This window comes from Nymphalis io, chromosome 24 (genome assembly GCF_905147045.1).
Source record: "Nymphalis io chromosome 24, ilAglIoxx1.1, whole genome shotgun sequence".
NCBI classification, from domain to species: Eukaryota; Metazoa; Arthropoda; class Insecta; order Lepidoptera; family Nymphalidae; genus Nymphalis; species Nymphalis io.
The window spans coordinates 6,986,360-7,007,207 of record NC_065911.1 but is presented as its reverse complement, the minus strand read 5'-3'; the positions used below and the strand labels follow the sequence as shown (position 1 = coordinate 7,007,207).

General features: G+C 34.2%; 1 protein-coding gene across 3 annotated transcripts in view; it reads left to right on the top strand.

The window, feature by feature from the left end:
• The window catches only part of LOC126777836 (plasma membrane calcium-transporting ATPase 2), a 179,873-nt gene that overhangs the window by 39,785 nt on the left and 119,240 nt on the right, over nt 1-20,848 (top strand). For all 3 annotated transcript variants that reach the window (XM_050501047.1, XM_050501045.1, XM_050501046.1), the window contains exon 2: nt 14,735-15,180. The gene's annotated coding sequence lies outside the window, so the exon portion shown is untranslated. The remainder of the gene's footprint in view (nt 1-14,734; nt 15,181-20,848) is intronic.

Here is a 20,848-nt window from a genome sequence, read left to right as displayed (position 1 = left end):
TTGCATTACAAAAAACTGACCACTTTTACTAGTATATATATACTAATAAAAGTCACAATTAAATTCACAAATGAAACGCAAGTGTTCTCGTAACTATAATGTACAAAAATGAATATTTCAATTTTGTAACAAAACAAAATAAGCCTTTAACATCCAGTATTAAATCCCGTGTATCAATAAACCGTCCACCATAATAAGATCCTTAAATCGTCGTTATTTAAATGAATGATATAGAAAAATATGCTGATTTAAAGGTCATATTGTCTGGTCTAGTAGCACGTTATTGAAAGACCGCCAAGCTGTCGATATTTCGGCCAAAAGAAATAAACAGAACACATTAATATTTACCCGTCGACATATATGTATGTGACGTACAAAATAGTTTATGTATTTCAACAGTGTGTGCAACGCCAAGTTCTAAAATATGTTAAAAAACCCATAAAATTATGAAAAAAAAAACTTTTATATGTATAGCCTTAAAAATGATCATAATAGTGTTGTTATCCAAAATGATGTAGTAAAATGAAAATTAAAATAAACAAAAATGTTATTATATAACAACATTATAGGTATATAACAAAAAATAAACATAAAATATATTGATATACCAAAAAGTCTAACAACACATCTTTTAAACTACACGACAGATTCTGATGCGGCTTACACGATTATTTATGTAATTTGATTCCTGTTAATCTTACTATATATAATACATACATAAAAAAGTAGTAATAAAGTATATCCTTATATGTTCAGGGCGCTAATAATTCTAAGAATGGTTAATCGTCATCATAAGAAATAATAAAAAAAATACATTAAGCACATATAAGTTCTACTCTTCTTCTAATCTTATAAATATCATTCAGCAACCATTCTTGCTTAAAAAAAAACAAATCAATAAAAAAATTAGTTTAATTTATTTGTCACGCAATAATACAATTGCCGTTAAGGTTCTTCTATTTAAATCAGTTTGAAAATTAGTGTTACAAGTTATTAAAATAAATTCACAATACAAAAGGCCGAACAGAAGACTTAACTTTTAAATCTCTTTATCTCTTAATAAAAGACACTTGGGGAATCCCCCAATTTACCCGTGATAACCGGCACGGATAGCTAACAGAAATATCTATGTAATATCGTATCTATTGCATTCTTAATAAGAGCTACCTATTTATATAAAAAAAAATTACTTATTTAATATGTCGTTCAAGACGACGAATTAACAAAAGTTAAATTAACCTTTCTAAATTATTTTACCTATAAAATTCTGCGTTTCTTGAAGTTGAACAATAATAATTAATGTTAACGGTAAAATAACAATTTTGAATAATACAATTTTATTTTAATTTCATTGTTATAACAATACTGAAGCTTCATAGTGTTATCATTTATTTTTATAATGCTAATCATTCTCATCCTTACATATTAATTCGACTTTCTTCAATTTTATTATATAAAAATAACAAAAGAACAGTTGCCAAAACAACACTATGCTAATATGAACATTTATCATTTTACTTGATATAACAATTCACAAATAATTCTGTGTATTTTTTAAACACGACTAACAATATTCCTTGAACTACTTGTATTAAAAAAAAAAACATAAATCAGTTTAATTTAGAACGTCTGAAAAATTATAAGTGCTTTTGAATAGTAAACGACTTTACCTATATTTAAATTTTGTTTATATGTTGATTAGAGCAACAATTCTGTCTTTTTCTTTCGAATGTCATATCAATATTGACAGAAAGAGAGAAATGTTTCTATAAATCTAAGCCCCGCAAAACAGTTTATAAATAAGGTCGAATATTTTTAGCTATAAGTAAAAATATCGATCGCATTGTAACGTAGTATTTATGAAATGATCGTCATATTTAAGTTTAAGTAATATAAAATGTCAATAATGTTTTTTTTATTTAAATTAGGTAGGTGGATGGAAAAAATTAGCCACCTGATCTTCACCATCATCAATAGACATTGCCAATGTAAGAAATGATCCATTCATTCATTACATCATCAACCTTGGGAACTAAGATATTACATATGTCCCTTGTGCTTGTACGTACAGTGGTTCATTCGCCCTTCAAATCGGAAAACAAAGAAGATAAGTATTGCTGTTTAGCGGTAGAATATGTGTTGAGTGGGTAGTACCTACCTAGAGGATCTTGCCCAAACCAAAAGTCCTACCACAAATTAACTTCTGGTATTCTTTGAAAATCCAAATCACATATAATATTTATTTATGTATAATTAATATCTTCTTTTAAATCTTTAAGATGAGTAAACTTTAAAATTATTTGCACTAATCGAGATAAATCTTTAAACAAAGCCATTTAACGATATAAAAGAACTAAATAAATGGTGACGCCATTATGGTTAGCTTAAGATTTAAGTCAAGGATCATGGATAGGTCATTGTTGGGGGGTGTGGGGGTAGGGTCAAGGCCGAGCTGCCGCCTCGCTGGCGCTAAGACAAAGTGTTTTTATCAAAGACCTATTATAGACCAGGGTTGATTAGTGAAATATTACACAGTAGAGATATTTCATAATAAACTAAATATTTGTTAAATGGAAATTATCGTGTAAAAAATCGTTTAGTCAATAAATGTATTTATTATTTTTTTTAATTATTAATTTTTTGTTCGATTAATTCGTATTATTTTTTTATTTTAGTAACTTCCGTGGAAGCTTCTTTTCCTGTAGGTACTATACTCATTTAATATAGAGTGGCTGGTCAGATGTATTTTACTATAGTAAAGGTGCATAAATATTTTTTAAATAAGTCTACACGTTCATTTTATGTACAATGTGATGGCACTGGCCCTTTAGACACAGGTTCACTTCCTTTAGAGTGCCAGGGTATCTTTGAATTTACGTACAAAAACTATTTCAATAAAAATTTTATTATTATTAAAAAGCGTTTATTGTTCGTTTTTTAGTTTTTAGTGTATAGCTGGAAGAGCCTAACTTCAACCAACTTTGGTTGCGCGTGGTAAGCTATTTATTAGAAGCACGGTTGTTAATCTGATGATAAGTAAGAATAATAACAACTTACATTACAAATAAGGAAACAAGGAATTAAGTCACAATTACACAATATTTTTTTAATCAGACAATTTACAAAAAATATAAAAAAAAACAGGTAGATTATAAAGTACGTAAATTCGGATCACTTACCTGGATATCTTCCAGGCAATCTCTCTTAAATTTTAACGCATGAACATAAATCCGGCATATTGCGCACTTACAATAAACTTAAAAAAATTAGAACCGAATGCAATCAAAGGAGTAAATCCAATTGAATCAAAGAATAAAGGTCGACAAACCGTATATTTGATATATGATTCCATGCGATTTTCTAACAGCTATATTATGCACTACAGAGAGTTCTTGATATTTGTATTTATACTGTTCCACTTAACTCTATATATCCACTTTAGTTTTACAACCAAAGTTCCGATAACAATTTCGCCGACATCCAAACGCCATATTTTCCTGAATCTTGCTCATGCTTTATTTTAGATCTCGGCCAATGATATCTCCTTAATACATTGTGAATGTTGTTTATTTGTCTACTCCTCTCTAAATCATTCATTCATTAATTCCTCCTATGGTTGGAATAGGCTATACACGACCGTCTTAGTATCTTAGTAGAATAAACTAAGGATAAAATTGTATAAGTTAATTTTGTCGACGAACACTCAATTAATTGCATCTCCTTTATGACGACGAATGGGTTTCGTGATTTCGCTGACAATTCCTTGTAAATAAGAAAATATAACAGGGCGGTATTACGAGCCGTTTGGTAAAGACACCTCAATAACTTCAAACCCTGCGAAGGGCGTGATGTGACTGGTAATGTCATGTGTGAAATGATGTTACTTGAGTATAAGGTAGTGTGTGCGTTGAATTTAATATACGACAGTTCGTTTATTAAGAATTTTAATTTATTAATAGAAACGATGCGTGGTTCCGGTTTTCGTAGATCAGTTGAGTTAACCAAACACAGTTATCATTTTGATTACCTTATTGGTCTACGGGCTAGTATATAAGATCCCGAATCTCTGGGTTTAAACCCACCAATAAAATGTTATATGGTTTTTCCGATAAAACATTCTCAGTAGCTGCATGGAGTCTGAAGTGTTTCCGGTCGTGTTAGATTTGCTGTCCCATCAGATTTTGAGAGTTAGGAAATAATGATAATATATAATAATAATATCCTGGGACATTATTCACACACGGCCATCTGATCCCAAACTAAGCAGAGCTCGTCCTATGGAAACCATATACTAAATACACTATTTTTTTTGTTGTAAAATCATGCTTATATAGATAATTAGACCCAGACTCAGGACAAACAGATATGTTCATGCACACAAATGTCTGTCCTGTTTGGGATTCGAACCCACAACCTTCGGCGTGGAAGGAAAGTATCTACCAACTACGCCAACCAGCCCGTCAAATAAAAATTTACACTTTTGTTTACACGCACACATTTATCACTATAATATGCCTTGCGCAGTTAGCTTTGAGAATGGCAGAAGTTGCCGAAACCAGTCAAGAGGATACCATAATTAACATCATCTACTCGGTTGTATTTATATCAATCTACTCAATCAATCATAATCGATTAACGAATAAACTCACTACCTACACATAACTTAAACTATGATACAATATACTTGACATTTTGCAACTTCACGCAGTCGACTCGTTCAAATTGTCATTCGTATAAAAGGAACATAAAATTAACTTTATGAGTTACTTCTGTCCATTTAGTAAAAGCTTTATATCGCTTACGTCATGTATGTTTTTTTCAATTAGATATTTTAATAGAAAACGTAATAATATACATTTTAATGAATGTAGATGAGAGGCATAATTCGTAGAACACACCATAGCAGAAATGGTGTAAGTATTTGACAAGTCACGTGATCAAAGAATTACATAAGGAGATAAAAATCGCTTCAACTGGAATCGAATGCATTCCTCGAAGCACCCACTAGCCAACTCTACATTCCTAGTATTTATTAAACAAATAGAAAAAAAATCTCTTCAGTTATACATATTTTTGTTTTTTTTTTTTAACGAAACCAGTCATGTATCACAATAAACACCACTCAGCGCAATTTATACTTACGCTGTATTTTTTTAATTAAGCTCGTAATTATGACGGTGCTTGTAACACTTGGCTCGAGAGAGGTGCCTTAGTGACGTCAGAACACACCTCTCGACCTCCTGGGTTATATTATCCCTACTTAAAAAAGTTTCATTTTGTACTAGCTAAATACTATATCACGTAAGTGTACTCACCTTCTCAGAACAATCTAAATTTAAAAAAATACACACAACACAATAGATATTTTATAATGCTTGTGGAGAAGGTCTTATATTTTATAAAATAACAGAGAGATTCGATCGAAGCTTGGCTCGTAGGCGTGGTCTCAGTGACGTCAGAGTCACGTCACTCGACAGACACGCCGAGGAATAGAAGTTGTTGCACTCGAAAGAGGCTATATTTATTTTTATTTCCCGCTTTTTACTAATTTGACTTATATGTAACTTTTTCAGCCACTTCCGTTCTTCTGATTGGAGTTGTGATTTGTAAGATTTCAAAAAATAGACAGTTTAGGGAACTAAAAAACACGTTAACAATAACTTTTTAAAAAATACAGTAACATTAATAGTCAATATATATCGAATATGTATTTGCAACAATATTCATTTTTATGTTTAATGATTAATTCCCTTTGTACACGTAATTTGAAATCGTTTTCAATTATTGTTAAGCTGGCTTCAGACTATTTGATTCTTTTTTGGTTAAAATAGGTGGACGGGCAAAATGTTACACCTAATGGTAAATGATCACCACCATAGACATTACAAATGTAATGTAACCATTCCTTATATCGCCAATACGCCACCAAATCGGGAACTAAGATATGTCCCTTGTGCCTGCCGTAACACTAGCTCACTCACCTTTTAAATCGGAATACATCAATAATAGGTATCGCTGTTTAGCTGTGGAATTTCTTATGTGTGTGTAGATAGGGGAGACGGGATTCCTCAAAGACCTACAAACAATGTCATTTTATTTAATGACCCTAAATAGTCCACAAATTTCTTAGACAATTTTAAACATTGTAATATTTTTCTCTCGATCATTCGAAAAAGTTTTATTAACAATTTTCTGTTGCTATCTATATCATATATGTATATAATCGTAATGTTTAAAGGAAGCCACAAACTTAATTATTCAACGAACTCATGTTACCTGAAAAATTAGAACGAGAAAAAAAGCGCGAAAATAAAGTTTCCAACAAGAGACGCCCTTTTAATTTATCACACAATGCATTTAAAGATATTTGCAAAAACGCAGTTAGCATCACATCTTGAACAAGGCGCATACATCGATAACGAGAACCTGGATTTGCACTTAGGAGTTACTTTCAAACATGTTTCAAATGATTCTAAAAAAAAATATTAAATGTCTACTATATTTTGCACGAGTCCAATTCTTGGCGCCATTTCGCCACGCCACAGACAATATAATTCAATCACTTACTGGATATGTGTATTAATTATTTGTTATTGTGTAAATAATCAGCACTTTACGATCCATCGGCGACGCTTGAAATAATAACTTCCGGCTCATAAAATAAGATCGTAATTTAAATGACTGTATTTTAATACCTTCCTATAAACAATTATATTAGACGTTGTTTTTTTTATCATCAGTAAACTGAGGGAAAATTTTAATGAATAAAGAAAAAATATTAATTTAATGGTAAGTTACGATAACTTAATCCCAATTTTGGATCAATTACAAATTGCAAATTTTGTAAGCAGAGTATGTAAATGCTTACGTCAACATTTATTTATAAAAAAAACAGTAAATTAAACATATAAAGCATTACTTTTTAAAAAAGTTTGTTTTTTTTTTTTAAGTAAAAAAGTGATCAAGTTTTCTACAGCAGTGGTGTTGAGAGCATCTCTAAACGGTCAAGAGCCAGATTTTTTTTTATTTAGGTTAAATACGAACACATACAGTTTGAGATAGTGTTGGCAGTTACAAGGTGTCGAGGATTTCGACCAGCCCCTCGATGTACTTGGCTTACTGTGTAGAATTGGACCACCCACTAAAGCAATGCTAAATATTAGTTAAGTTATAAAATAGCTTAAAAACTTTGATAGCGTGATTTAGAACTATGCATTGAATATCAAATGTCTATATTCTATTCTTACGATTATTAGTATTAAGTAATCTTTTATTTAAGTTTTTCTATTTATAAGTTAAGTTTCGTAAATAAGAATATTTTTAAGTTATATTTTAAACATTAATAATGTATTAATATTAATTTTTAAAAATATATTAAAATTAATATAAATTTATTCAAGTTCTATTTTTGTTTTGTTTTTCAAACAAAAATTTTTCTTATTATGATAGAAAACATGAATCTTTTTTTAATTTTTACGCACGCCATATTTTTCTTGTTTATAAATATTTTTACTATTAACATAGTAACGTTTTCAAATATTACTTTATATTACGACAAGTCTCATAATCATATTACAATAAAAATAATAAATAAAGGACTAGCGCGGGATTGAACTCGCAATCCTTGATTACGACTAACGTATATAACATTAACAACAGTAGGACCATTCTTTAAGAACAAACTCGAGACGCCCCGAAAATCGGTCCTGAAATATCAAAAAGTGATATGCGACATTGACCATAATAATTATATCATATCAAGAATACAGACGTCAAAATAGTATATCACCACAAGTAGGTTGTCAGCATTTCACGGGTGAATAAGTTCTTACAGAATAGCTGTGCAGGTCATTGTGCCTTTCAGCTCTAAGAGGTACAATATAAAATTGTATTCAACTGCACCAGCAAATATTGTTAAAGTAATTTACTTAGCATTTTAAGTAAAGCAACATAAATGTTATATGAACAATGTTTTGCAGTTATTTAAAGTTATTCTATTATCAAATTAAATCATTAGTATGTTTTTATTTACATCTACCCTTAATAATAAAGTTCCCTTCATTTTTATTTAAAACTTATTTTGTTATGAAGATAGAAATGTGTCGTTTATTTAAATAGAAATAACAATACAGTATTACAGAAATATTTTGAAATAGATGTATAGCTAAGATCAAAATAATTCTAAAATGAAATTTATTTGTGAAAACCAGAATTGGGAATATGTTATTTTAAATATGTATAACAAATGAGTGTCCGGCGTTACTTGAAAAATTTTGAATTGCATTCGGTTTGCATTAAAAAAATTAGGTATAATATAGGATATTTTTTTAATTATACATTCGATTACTTTAATTATAGCGATAATATAATCATAATACACGATAAGCCGATTAAGAAATTCTCTTAATTATACCAACTCAGCGATGTTAAGTGGTGCGTGCAAGATTGATGAGCAAAGTTGCAATCCCGTGTTTGCCTCACAATTTTCATATATATATAATATTAGATGAATTACTGGTGGTAGGACTTTGTGCAAGCTCTTCTGGGTAGGTACCACCCAATCACCAGATATTCTACCGCAAAACAGCAGTATTGGTATTATTGTGTTCCGGTTGGAGGGGTGAGTGAGCCAGTTTAATTACAGGCACAAGGGACATAACATCTTAGTTCCCAAACAAAAATTTTTCTTATTATGATAGAAAACATGAATCTTTTTTTAATTTTTACGCACGCCATATTTTTCTTGTTTATAAATATTTTTACTATTAACATAGTAACGTTTTCAAATATTACTTTATATTACGACAAGTCTCATAATCATATTACAATAAAAATAATAAATAAAGGACTAGCGCGGGATTGAACTCGCAATCCTTGATTACGACTAACGTATATAACATTAACAACAGTAGGACCATTCTTTAAGAACAAACTCGAGACGCCCCGAAAATCGGTCCTGAAATATCAAAAAGTGATATGCGACATTGACCATAATAATTATATCATATCAAGAATACAGACGTCAAAATAGTATATCACCACAAGTAGGTTGTCAGCATTTCACGGGTGAATAAGTTCTTACAGAATAGCTGTGCAGGTCATTGTGCCTTTCAGCTCTAAGAGGTACAATATAAAATTGTATTCAACTGCACCAGCAAATATTGTTAAAGTAATTTACTTAGCATTTTAAGTAAAGCAACATAAATGTTATATGAACAATGTTTTGCAGTTATTTAAAGTTATTCTATTATCAAATTAAATCATTAGTATGTTTTTATTTACATCTACCCTTAATAATAAAGTTCCCTTCATTTTTATTTAAAACTTATTTTGTTATGAAGATAGAAATGTGTCGTTTATTTAAATAGAAATAACAATACAGTATTACAGAAATATTTTGAAATAGATGTATAGCTAAGATCAAAATAATTCTAAAATGAAATTTATTTGTGAAAACCAGAATTGGGAATATGTTATTTTAAATATGTATAACAAATGAGTGTCCGGCGTTACTTGAAAAATTTTGAATTGCATTCGGTTTGCATTAAAAAAATTAGGTATAATATAGGATATTTTTTTAATTATACATTCGATTACTTTAATTATAGCGATAATATAATCATAATACACGATAAGCCGATTAAGAAATTCTCTTAATTATACCAACTCAGCGATGTTAAGTGGTGCGTGCAAGATTGATGAGCAAAGTTGCAATCCCGTGTTTGCCTCACAATTTTCATATATATATAATATTAGATGAATTACTGGTGGTAGGACTTTGTGCAAGCTCTTCTGGGTAGGTACCACCCAATCACCAGATATTCTACCGCAAAACAGCAGTATTGGTATTATTGTGTTCCGGTTGGAGGGGTGAGTGAGCCAGTTTAATTACAGGCACAAGGGACATAACATCTTAGTTCCCAAGGTTGGTGGCGCATTGGCTGTGTAAGCGATGGTTAACATTTCTTACAATGCCAATGTCTATGGGCGTTGGTGACCACTTACCATTAGGTGGCCCATATGCTCGTCCGCTTTACTATTCTATAAAAAAAAAGAATCTGCGGTCGCTCGTGTAGATTTCGATTTATCCAAAATCCTCTTTATTTATTTTTTACAATGAGGGATTAATTCATTTCAAATTATACATATAAAATATTTAAATAATTAGGAAGCCGCGAGTCTAGTGCGGAGACCATTTGATTCTCATACCGGGAAGAGAAGCGTTCCCAGCTTCTGTGGGGCAGCTTTTAAACCGGGCTGATATTATTGTTATCTATGTATTGTTACCATTATGCAAAATTACGTTTTATCTTTATGTTTTATTATTTAGTATATGGGCGTTAAAATTTTAAAAAGAAACAAATCTATTTTTAAGGTTAATACTTAAGGGAATGAAATTCAATAAATTAAGTAATCTTAATTTATGAAGATACAAATGTGTAGATTCATTTATTTAAGTAGAAATAAAAACACGATTCAACCTAAAATCTTTTAAATAGCCCTGCCGACACCAGCTACCTTAACTATCCCGGCTACATGCTAGAAGAATCTTTTAAAGCGAAAGCCAGAGTATGCTTGTTCGTCAGGGCGGATGTTTGTTGTCACCGATTGCGCTGCTTGGAGGACCCCTCCTTCTACATGTTGGTGGTACGAGTGGACCTGGTTCGTCAGAGTCGAGTCTACGTGTGCCTCTACAGATCCCACAATGGTGACTTGGAGACAAGCCGATTATTTGACCATCTTAGTCGGGTGGCAGATGCTGCGCAAGAGCAGTTTCCTAACTCGGAATTAGTGTTTTTGGGGGATTTTAATGCTCACCATGAATCATGGTTGAAATCCCTCAAAACTGACCATGCTGGAAGAACTGCTCATGCTTTTGCTCTCACACACGACTTGACCTAACTGGTTGATCAGCCCACCAGGATCCCAGACATTGATGGGCAAGCGCCTTCTCTACTGGATCTTCTGCTGACTTCTCACCCGGTGGAATATCAGGTTGTGGTTCAAGCTCCACTTGGTTCTTCGGATCACGGCCTTATATCTACCAAAGTGCCACAGGCCAAGCTGCCGCCATCAGCGGTATGCAAACGTCGCGTTTGGCACTATAAGTCGACAGATTGGGACGGTATGCGCGATTACTATGCGTCAGTCCCTTGGAAGGAACGTTGCTTCAGTGGGAATGACCCGACAGCTAGTGCCGCTGTTGTTGCTGATGAGATCATGTTAGGAATGGAATACTACATTCCTAGCTCAGATCTCATCAATAGGGGTACGCGTAACCGTTGGTTCACTCGTGAATGTGCCGACGCTGTATCATCTAAGCAGGCGGCATATCGCGCGTGGATCAACGGCTGCATTAGCGGGGCATCTAACATTGACTCACTGAAAGCAAACTACAATAAAAATTCCAAGTCCTGTAGGAAGGCATACACGAGAGCGGATGCACAGCGCATTGTACAGATTGGTCATGACCTTATTTCGCATCCTAGGGGCTCCCATAGGGATAGGCTCCATAGGGCATCCTAGGTAGCTTCTGGCGTCTGACCAAGTCTGTGCATAACAATTTCTGCCAACCTTCGCTGCCACCGCTCAGAAATCCGGACGGATCGCTAGCTCACAGTCCGCAGGAGAAAGCCGACCTCCTGGCTAAACTCTTTGCCGACAACTCTGTGATCGATGATTGCAGTGCGCAGCCACCAACAATACCTTAATGTGGCCACACGATGCCTGACATCAAAATCAGGCAACGTGATGTGCGTGCGGAGCTGCAATCACTTGATATACGGAAAGCTAGCGGTCCTGATGGAATACCAGCCATTGTGCTGAAGAAGTGCGCGGCGGAGCAGTCTCCTGTGTTAACGCGCCTGTTCCAACTTTCTCTCTCTTCGGGATGTGTGCCGGAGGCTTGGAGAAGAGCTAATGTGCAAGCGGTTCCCAAAAAAGGGGATCGGTCTGACCCGGCAAATTATCGACCAATAGCTATCACCTCAGTACTTTGTAAGGTGATGGAACGGATTCTAAACAACCAACTGATCCATTACCTAGAAGATCACTGTCTAATTAATGATCGTCAGTACGGGTTTCGACCAAAACGGTCCACAGGTGATCTTCTAGCGTACGTAACACACCTCTGGGGTGAAGCTATCGACAAGCATGGAGAATCGTTGGCTGTCAGCCTCGATATCTCCAAGGCTTTCGACAGGGTCTGGCACAGAAGTCTTCTCTCCAAGCTACCGGCATATGGTCTGCCTGCTACACAAGCTACACAAGCGTAGCCTTCTTATTTTAGTAGATGGTTGCGCTTCACAATTCTATGTAGTGAATGCTGGGGTCCCCCAGGGATCTGTGCTATCTCCCACACTATTTCTTTTGCATATCAATGATATGCTCTCTCTTGGGAATATACATTGCTATGCAGACGATAGTACAGTGCATGGTGGATACCACGGACGCGCAGTGGCTGGGCGAGCGGAAATTGAGGAGATGCGGAAGGATCTTGTCATTGAACTCGATAGGACGTTAAAGCTCATCGCCAAATGGGGCTCTGATAATCTTGTTGAGTTTAATGCCAAGAAAACACAGGTATGCGCTCTCACAGCGAAAAAGTCACCATTTTACCCTCATCCCTCCCTCTGTGGCATACCGCTGATGATACAAAGCAAAATCGCCATGCTGGGGATGGACGTTCGCTGCGACCTTAGTCCAAGGGATTACATCGAGGCTATTATAAAAACAGCTTCACGAAAACTCGGAGTTCTGAACAAGGTGCGGCGTTTTTTCACGCCGCAACAACTGTGCCTGTTATACAAAACACAGGTACGGTCTTGCGTTGAATATTGCTCGCACCTTTGGGATGGCTCCGCTAAGTACCTACTGGAGGCCTTGGACCGGTTGCAGCGACGTGCAGTACGCATTATTGGCGACGTAAAGGTCACAAACACCCTTGAACCTTTACAATTGCGTCGCGAGATAGCAGCACTGAGCGCTTTCTATCGACTGTATCACGGCGAGTGCTCTGAGGAATTATTCTCTCTAATTCCTGCTTCCCCCTTCCTTTTTAAGTCCACGCGAGCTGGTTCTCGATGTCACCGCCTAACTGTGACATCAATTCCATCGCGCACAAAGAAATTTGGCAACTCCTTTCTTTGTCGCACTACCAAAAAATGGAAATCCTTACCAGCTCACGTGTTCCCCTCCTCTTACAACCCGGGTTCCTTCAAACGAGGCGTGAAGAGGCATCTTGCGGGCCGGCAAGACGGTGACGGCTAGTACAGAACATTCTTCCCGACTGTACTGGCCGTCGTCGCGTTTGGACTCTACTACCACTTACCATCAGGTGGAGTAGAGTCATTTGCCATCCCGGACATATAAAAAAAAAAAAAAACTATGTTGTCTTTTACTAGGCTCCGTTATCTTGTCTCATTGACGTCACGATATGAAAAGGGGGAAAAAATGACACATAAAAGCCTTAGGAAAATGTTGTCGTGTAGATAAGACCGGAGTTAAGAAAACTGTACCTAAATCGTGATCAAATATTAACACTTGCATGAAGAATGTAAATACAATTTAAGCACTAACTTATTCTAACACCAAGAAGAAGTTCTTAGTATTATTGTATTCCGGTTTTATGGGTGAGTGAGCCAGAGTAACTACAGGCACAAGTTACATAACATCTTAGTTCTCAAAGCTGGTGGTTTATGGCATTATGTAAGGGATGGTTGATATTTCTTACAGTGCCAATGGCGGTGGAATCCTCTTACTATCAGTTATTTATCACTCTGCTTTTTATAAATAACAATTATAAAAAAGGTCAGCCAATCCATGGGTTACATTCCATCGGTTTTAAATGATGTACTACACTAACAGTAATATAAGTAATTTACTAGGTTGGTTACATTCATTGAATAGCAACATCCGAATTTCTTCCTGTTACTTTTAGCCACATTCTTATTAAATGCTGCTGGTTACCATCAACCATGATTTTCTTTAGCGTATATGAATCAGAATTCAAATCGTATTCCATAGTTTTATAGTTAGAAATTACTTTTTATTTTAGTACGAAGAAGCGTCAAAAGTTTATGATTGGAGTACAAATTTAGAATTGTATCAGAGCACCGAAAATAGAATCTTTAAATAAAGGCTATATGCAATCTTTTCTGAGTAGTCACTACCACTTGACTGCTGCAGCTAGCGTATATTATCTATTTTGATTATTTGAAGTGTGAGTGAGAATAATCACAAACATAACGGTTAATATGATATCTCATATTCAAGCTGAAAGCCGAAAGCTGCGGATTACAGTGAAAGAAATCGCTTAAATTTGACTTCCTCATTGGTCTAGCAATTGTTTAAATCCTGTTATTATTGGGTTTTCTGTCAAATAATTCTCAGTTGCCGCCCGAAGGTTTAGACGCCGTTGTCTTGTTTCTCGCCGATCATATCAGATTGCCGTCTCATCGGATAATGAGAGTGGGAGATTATAAAGAACACCTGTTTTGCGCAGACTCTCTTGCGCAGTCTCGGTCAAAAATAGCCACCGTGGCGGAAATCGGTCATCATTTATTACAAATCCGATTACCTCTTATCATAAATTGACTCATTTGCTTCTCAGATATAAAATAATCTGATCTTTAATAAAAAGTATACAATACATTAAATAGATGTATCTTAAAATGTTGGAAGTGCAAAGATTATGAAACTTCTTTATATTAACCAAAATGTTCTTTTGTTTCAGATTAACACGTCGCGGTTCATGTAGAAGGGACCGACGATTAAACCTAACCTTTTAAACGCCTTATATGGATCAGAGCGAGTACAGAGCGCGTGCTTCGCCGCGTTTCAAAACACATAAACATCTCGAATATAGGTAATAGCGAAACAGCGACCAAAAACCAGCCAATCTTATTCCTAATACGCCTATTATTCTATCGGACTTCCTAGGAGGATTTTGGGTGCTTTATTTGTAATGGACTTGCCTTAATTTATTTTTCAAAATGTGTTTTGCTGTATAGTTAACACTGCCATTAAACTTAGGTGTCTTAGGAATTGAAATAATTAAGGGTTGGACCGTGGGGTGTGTTTCTGTGTGGTTGGTTTGTGTGATGCGCCGGCGGCAGCGGCGACGCATCGGAGGGGTACCAGAGATACAGCATTATACGCTGGTCTGACGAAACCGATAAGGTAAGAAATATTATTATTCATAACAAATCTAATTTAACTAACATAAACAAGTTATATTGCATATCATTGAAATTTTCAACAAAATATGATTCATTATAATTTTATTGCTGTTACTAAAAAACGTCGTTAATGCAAATCTACAGTCAGACTTGATCTTATCGCCAAATACTTAAAAAGCTGACGAGCTAAAATATCTCCGATCAATTAATGGTACTTCCACGCAGAGATTTCTCCAAGCTCGCAATCGTATATCGTATAGTAGAAAATCGCTACATGGATAGAATGATGCACGAGATAACGAGTATGGAAGAAAGAATTTATGAACTTGGCTAACTCATGCGATACCATGTTATGTCCCGTGTTTAATAAATGTTCGACCACTAAAAACAATCAAAATCCAGATTATTTTAATAATTTCCAGTGCGTTATCGCAGTCTATTGAGTTACACTAAAATGTTAGCAATAAAGTTTTTCTTTCTTTCTTCCAATGTTTGTATATGCACCTTTTGCAATTTTTCAATAAGGCGCCATCAACACGTTTTAAAAACAGTTTTACAGGCACATTTCGCATTTGAACCGCCAATTTACAATTAATTTAACGTAAAGCTACCATCGGTTCGCAATGTCCAAGAAGATCGGACAAGAATCGCAGAAGGTACCTCCTCAATTCACACGGATTATTGTCAATGTATTCATGAACAAAAATGTCCTATTATTAAAATTGGTTTATCATAATGCAGTAATGCACTCATCCATCTCGATCACTCGCAACCCAATATGATATTTAGGTCAGTCCCGTTCATCAATTTCAATGTCTATCCCTTGGAATTTCGCACTAGACGTAGATTGGACGTATTGAAAAATATTTTTATGAACGTGATTTATTCAATTTGTTACACTGCTTAAATCGGATTTTTGATATTTTGTTGTCTTTCCATTTTTTCTTTTATATAATACGTTTAATTTTTTATATTTAATATAAACAGGCTTGTTGATATATATCCATATTATACAATTTTTACTTTTAACGAAGAAATTGCATGTAATTCTCTTATATTTCGACTCTTTATTTTTTGTATGATTGGTCAAAATATACGACGAACATTATTTATCAAACTATCTTTTACAATTACACGATTTCTAGCAAAACACCGCAAACGTGTTCTGTATATGTATACTATCATAGCGATCGGTTGAACGGTATAGAAGTTCATGTGCTGCAGCGCCATGTTACTGGTGGTAGAGCTTTGTGCAAGCTCGTCTGCGTAGGTACCACCCACCCATCAGATGTTCTACCGCAAAACAGCTGTACTTGGTATTGTTGTGTTCCGGTTTGAATGGTGAGTGAGCCAGTGTAATTACAGGCACAAGGGACATAACATCTTAGTTCCCAAGGTTGGTAGCGCATTGGTGATGTAAGCGATGGTTAACATTTCTTACAAAACCATTGTCTATGGGCGTTGGTGACCACTTACCATCTCACCAAGTGGCCCATATGCTAGTCCGCCTTCCTATTCTATAAAAAAAAATAGCAACAAGTCAGATATAAAAACCTTTTCCATGAAAAAACACATCTATATGCCAAATTTCATGATAAATGGTCAAACGGTGTCGAAGTATATTCATCCCAAACAGATATATACAAACATTCATATTTTTTGCTTTTTTTAGCCTGTATCTACGATAGTAAAATATTCTGCTGATGTCACGTATAAAAGGGTTAACACATATGAGATCGATCGGTTTTAAATTTTGATCTGTATATGTGTATAATTATGAGTAGAACCTGTGTAATACTACAGTAAATATCTAGAACAAATGATAATAAAATGAGTTAATTGAATAGAATATTTAAATAATATAAAAAACATAGTTATAATTATAATAAAACTTATTTCTTACAATATATTTAATTAAACATTTAATTAATGGAGACTAAACTAATGTCAGGAGAAATTTCATGTTTATTTGAAGTTGAAGGTGTTTACACCGAAGTTATATCGGGGATCGCCTGGTAGAAACTAAGGAAGTGCTTTCCACTGTTCACACAATTATAATTTCTTTGATCACTTTATAATTAATGTTCCACAGTATATATACCCACGATTCAGCAATGCGATTGAATGAGCGCCACCTATCGCTTTAGGGTTGTAACATATGTCATTATAGAGGCATTCATATTTATATATAAAATTAAGAAATGGGATGCGTTTTATTTGCATGTAACTCGAACTAATATTTCTAAGACCGCAATACGTTTTCTTAATCTGCCAAACGATCTGAACGACGAAGATAAAAATAGATTTATCAACAAAAAAGCTTTATAAAAAGTTAATTTTATGTATTTATTCCTAGATATGTTCTAGCCTAGCGATATAATCTATTTTAGGAATAAGATACGAGCATACCAGCTTTCATCGATAGACTGATAAAGATATTCTTGACATTGACACTCGATTGCACTGATTAAGCACGTCAGCATCAGCGCAGTGACCACAGAGTATGCAACCTAAACATTTCCCATAACCTGGAAGTCTCACTATACATATTTTTGAAGTAGAACACCTTCGGCCGTGATTCAGGTTACAAATACGTGCCTATATAACACTTTCTGACTAGTGTTTATAATGTGTCAGAAATTCATCCGATATAGGTATACTACAAATGTATTTCACACTAATTCTAAACATAATTCGAAAGGTAAAAAGTGGTAGGATTTTTTTCTTGTCTTATGTAACATAGGAACCATACCATTATTAATGAATATGATATTTAAATATCCTGAATTATATCCATTAATATTATAGTTAATATATTTAATTATTTTTATACATTTTATTGCTACACTTTTCATCGTCTATATATTTCTTATTATTTATTTTAGCAATTTTGGCGAACAAATATGCTACCTGGTGGTATGGTATGTGGTCATCAGGCCAAGCCAAGTCAGCGGTGGGATATTTATAGTCTGTTCCTTTTTTTTATGAAAATAAATATAGATATATCAGTAACCTAATAGGTATCGTAACTTTTTAATGTGGGTTTAATAGATTTTCATTATTGCCGCAATATGGCACATTAAATGTTTTATCGATTCTCAAGTTTAGGCTATTAAACGATACAGTAAAATACAGCAAGATTTTAAAATTTTGATTGACGTGTTCCTATCATAAGGTCCTCCAGACCGATTTCGACCACAACGTCCAATCTCAAGAGAGATTAGCCAACTGCACAGGACATATTATAGTGCACAAGTGTGTGCGCACACACAAGTGCACTCTCTATTCCCTAACTCTCATAATCCGTTGAGACGACAATCCGACATGACCGGAAAGAGTTCAGGCGCAGGATCAACGGCTTTACGTGCTTTCCGTAGCACGGGAATGTACACACTACCAGACTCCGGTTGCTACTGAGAATTTTCGGCCGAAAAACCTTACCTTATGAGGCAGTCAATCCCTATCATGTTATAGATACCTTTAATTTTAATTTTTGATATTTAATATATAACTGTATATTATATTTACTTATGAAAATATACTCAACTAGTTCCCTATTAATACCTTCAAATCATAAGTAAAAAAAAGCGTAAAATAAAAATTATACAGATTTCCTATCCGAAAAAAAAGAATTACTCCTCCTAGTATTATACTATCATCATGGCCAAGTCCATGAGAGCAAAATCTCAATGGCAACAAATGTTCTTTAGATAATTTAACCAAGAAAACCAGTGCAAACCTTACCTAGCTTATAATTCGTTAAAATAATTGTATAATAATATACTAAATGCTCCCTGAGCTGCAGAGCTGACCTGAAGATCTACTGTTTCAAAGTCTTCATCCTCTTGCTCAAAAGTAATGACGACACAACTTTTTTTGTAAACCTTAACGTTTTATTTAAAACAAAATATATAACAAACACCTTTTAAATAACGACAAAATAAATAAACATATGAATTTGCTCTTACATAATATAATACTTCGATTCGTAACCGTCCAAATTAACCTACACATACGATACATACAAACAAAATCGAGGCGATCGTAAAGAACTGTGATGACTTTCAGAGAACTGAAATAAAGGCGAGGTTGCAGCTATAAATCAAAGGAACGTCAAACAATAAGGTTAGCGCTTAAAGCGAGAGCGATAAGCGGAAAGGTATAAGCGGCAATATTCGTTAATACAAAAATGTAGAAAACAGAAATCGTAGCATAGCAGCAAGAATACGCCAATCGTTCGTAACGGATAAACAAATGAATCCTTATATGTATAAATATTTATGAAATTTAATCGTTTAAAATAGTAATAATGATATCACAATACGTCATTGCATCCAATGGGTGGCTATAAGGTGGTTCGTTTTACGCCTAGATAATTGAAATTGCGATTCAACCGAAAAATACTGCTGCATTCGTGCCACAATTCCACGCAGTAACAATTTATACGTAGCTGCTTTTATTTTTATTTCTATATATTTAATATAAGCCGAGATGGCCTAGTGGTTAGAACGCGTGAATCTTAACCGATGATCGTGGGTTCAAACCCGGGCAAGCACCACTGAATTTTCATGTGCTTAATTTGTGTTTATAATTCATCTCGTGCTTGACGGTGAAGGAAAACATCGTGAGGAAACCTGCATGTGTCTAATTTCATTGAAATTGTCACATGTGTATTCTACCAACCCGCATTGGAGCAGCGTGGTGGAATAAGCTCTAAACCTTCTCCTCAAAAAGGGAGATGAGGCCTTAGCCCAGCAGTGGGACATTAACAGGCTGTTACTGTATATTTAATATACGTCCTCAATGGAATTAAGATTATACATATGTGAATTTAAAAAAGGAATCTTTAATTGCTAATACTGTGATGAAATGTATTTAAAAGTATATTTTTATTTGAATTAAAACTCTTCTAACTTGCACCAGAACACAAAGAACAATGTGCCCCGATTCTTCGGAAAATGTGAAGTTTTACGTATTTCCTTATTCCTTTTTTTTGTATGGATCGATATTTTGTTTTTAAACCTAACGATAGACAAGATATTCGATTAAAGCATAACATTATTGCTTAACATAATTAATTATATGGTAGTTCCTACATACATTATTAAGCATTTTTTTTATTGTTTAGGCTACTAGCTAACCGTCTTCGCACAGGTAATAAATATTGCATATATTGAAGGTTATATTGAATGTTATATTGAATAAAAGTTTATATTGAAGGTCAAACATATTATGAATATTCCTCGATTTTTACCTGCATAAGTTTCTGTATCTTCACGGGCGTACGCAGATAGCTCACTAAATTTATCACAATGAAAAGATGGCTTAAGAACGCATTGGGGAGAAGCAAAGTAAGGAACGTTTATTTTTATTTGTTAAAACACACAGAAATATTAGAGAATTTTTGTGGAAAAATGTACAATTCTATTTTTTTAATTAACTTTATGTTATAAGTCACAAAAATGTGGTGCAGGCATAAGCAATGTGCTTTGAGGGCCGTGTACCCCGGACGTACTCATGAGATTAGGGTATGTCTACAACAGTTTTATTACCAATTAAATTGTTCAACGATAATCAAGCTGAGAACGTCACCACTTTGATCTTTACAAGCTTTAGCTGAACGAGGTCGATAACCTTGTAAATATAAATACATTTATTCTATTTTATTA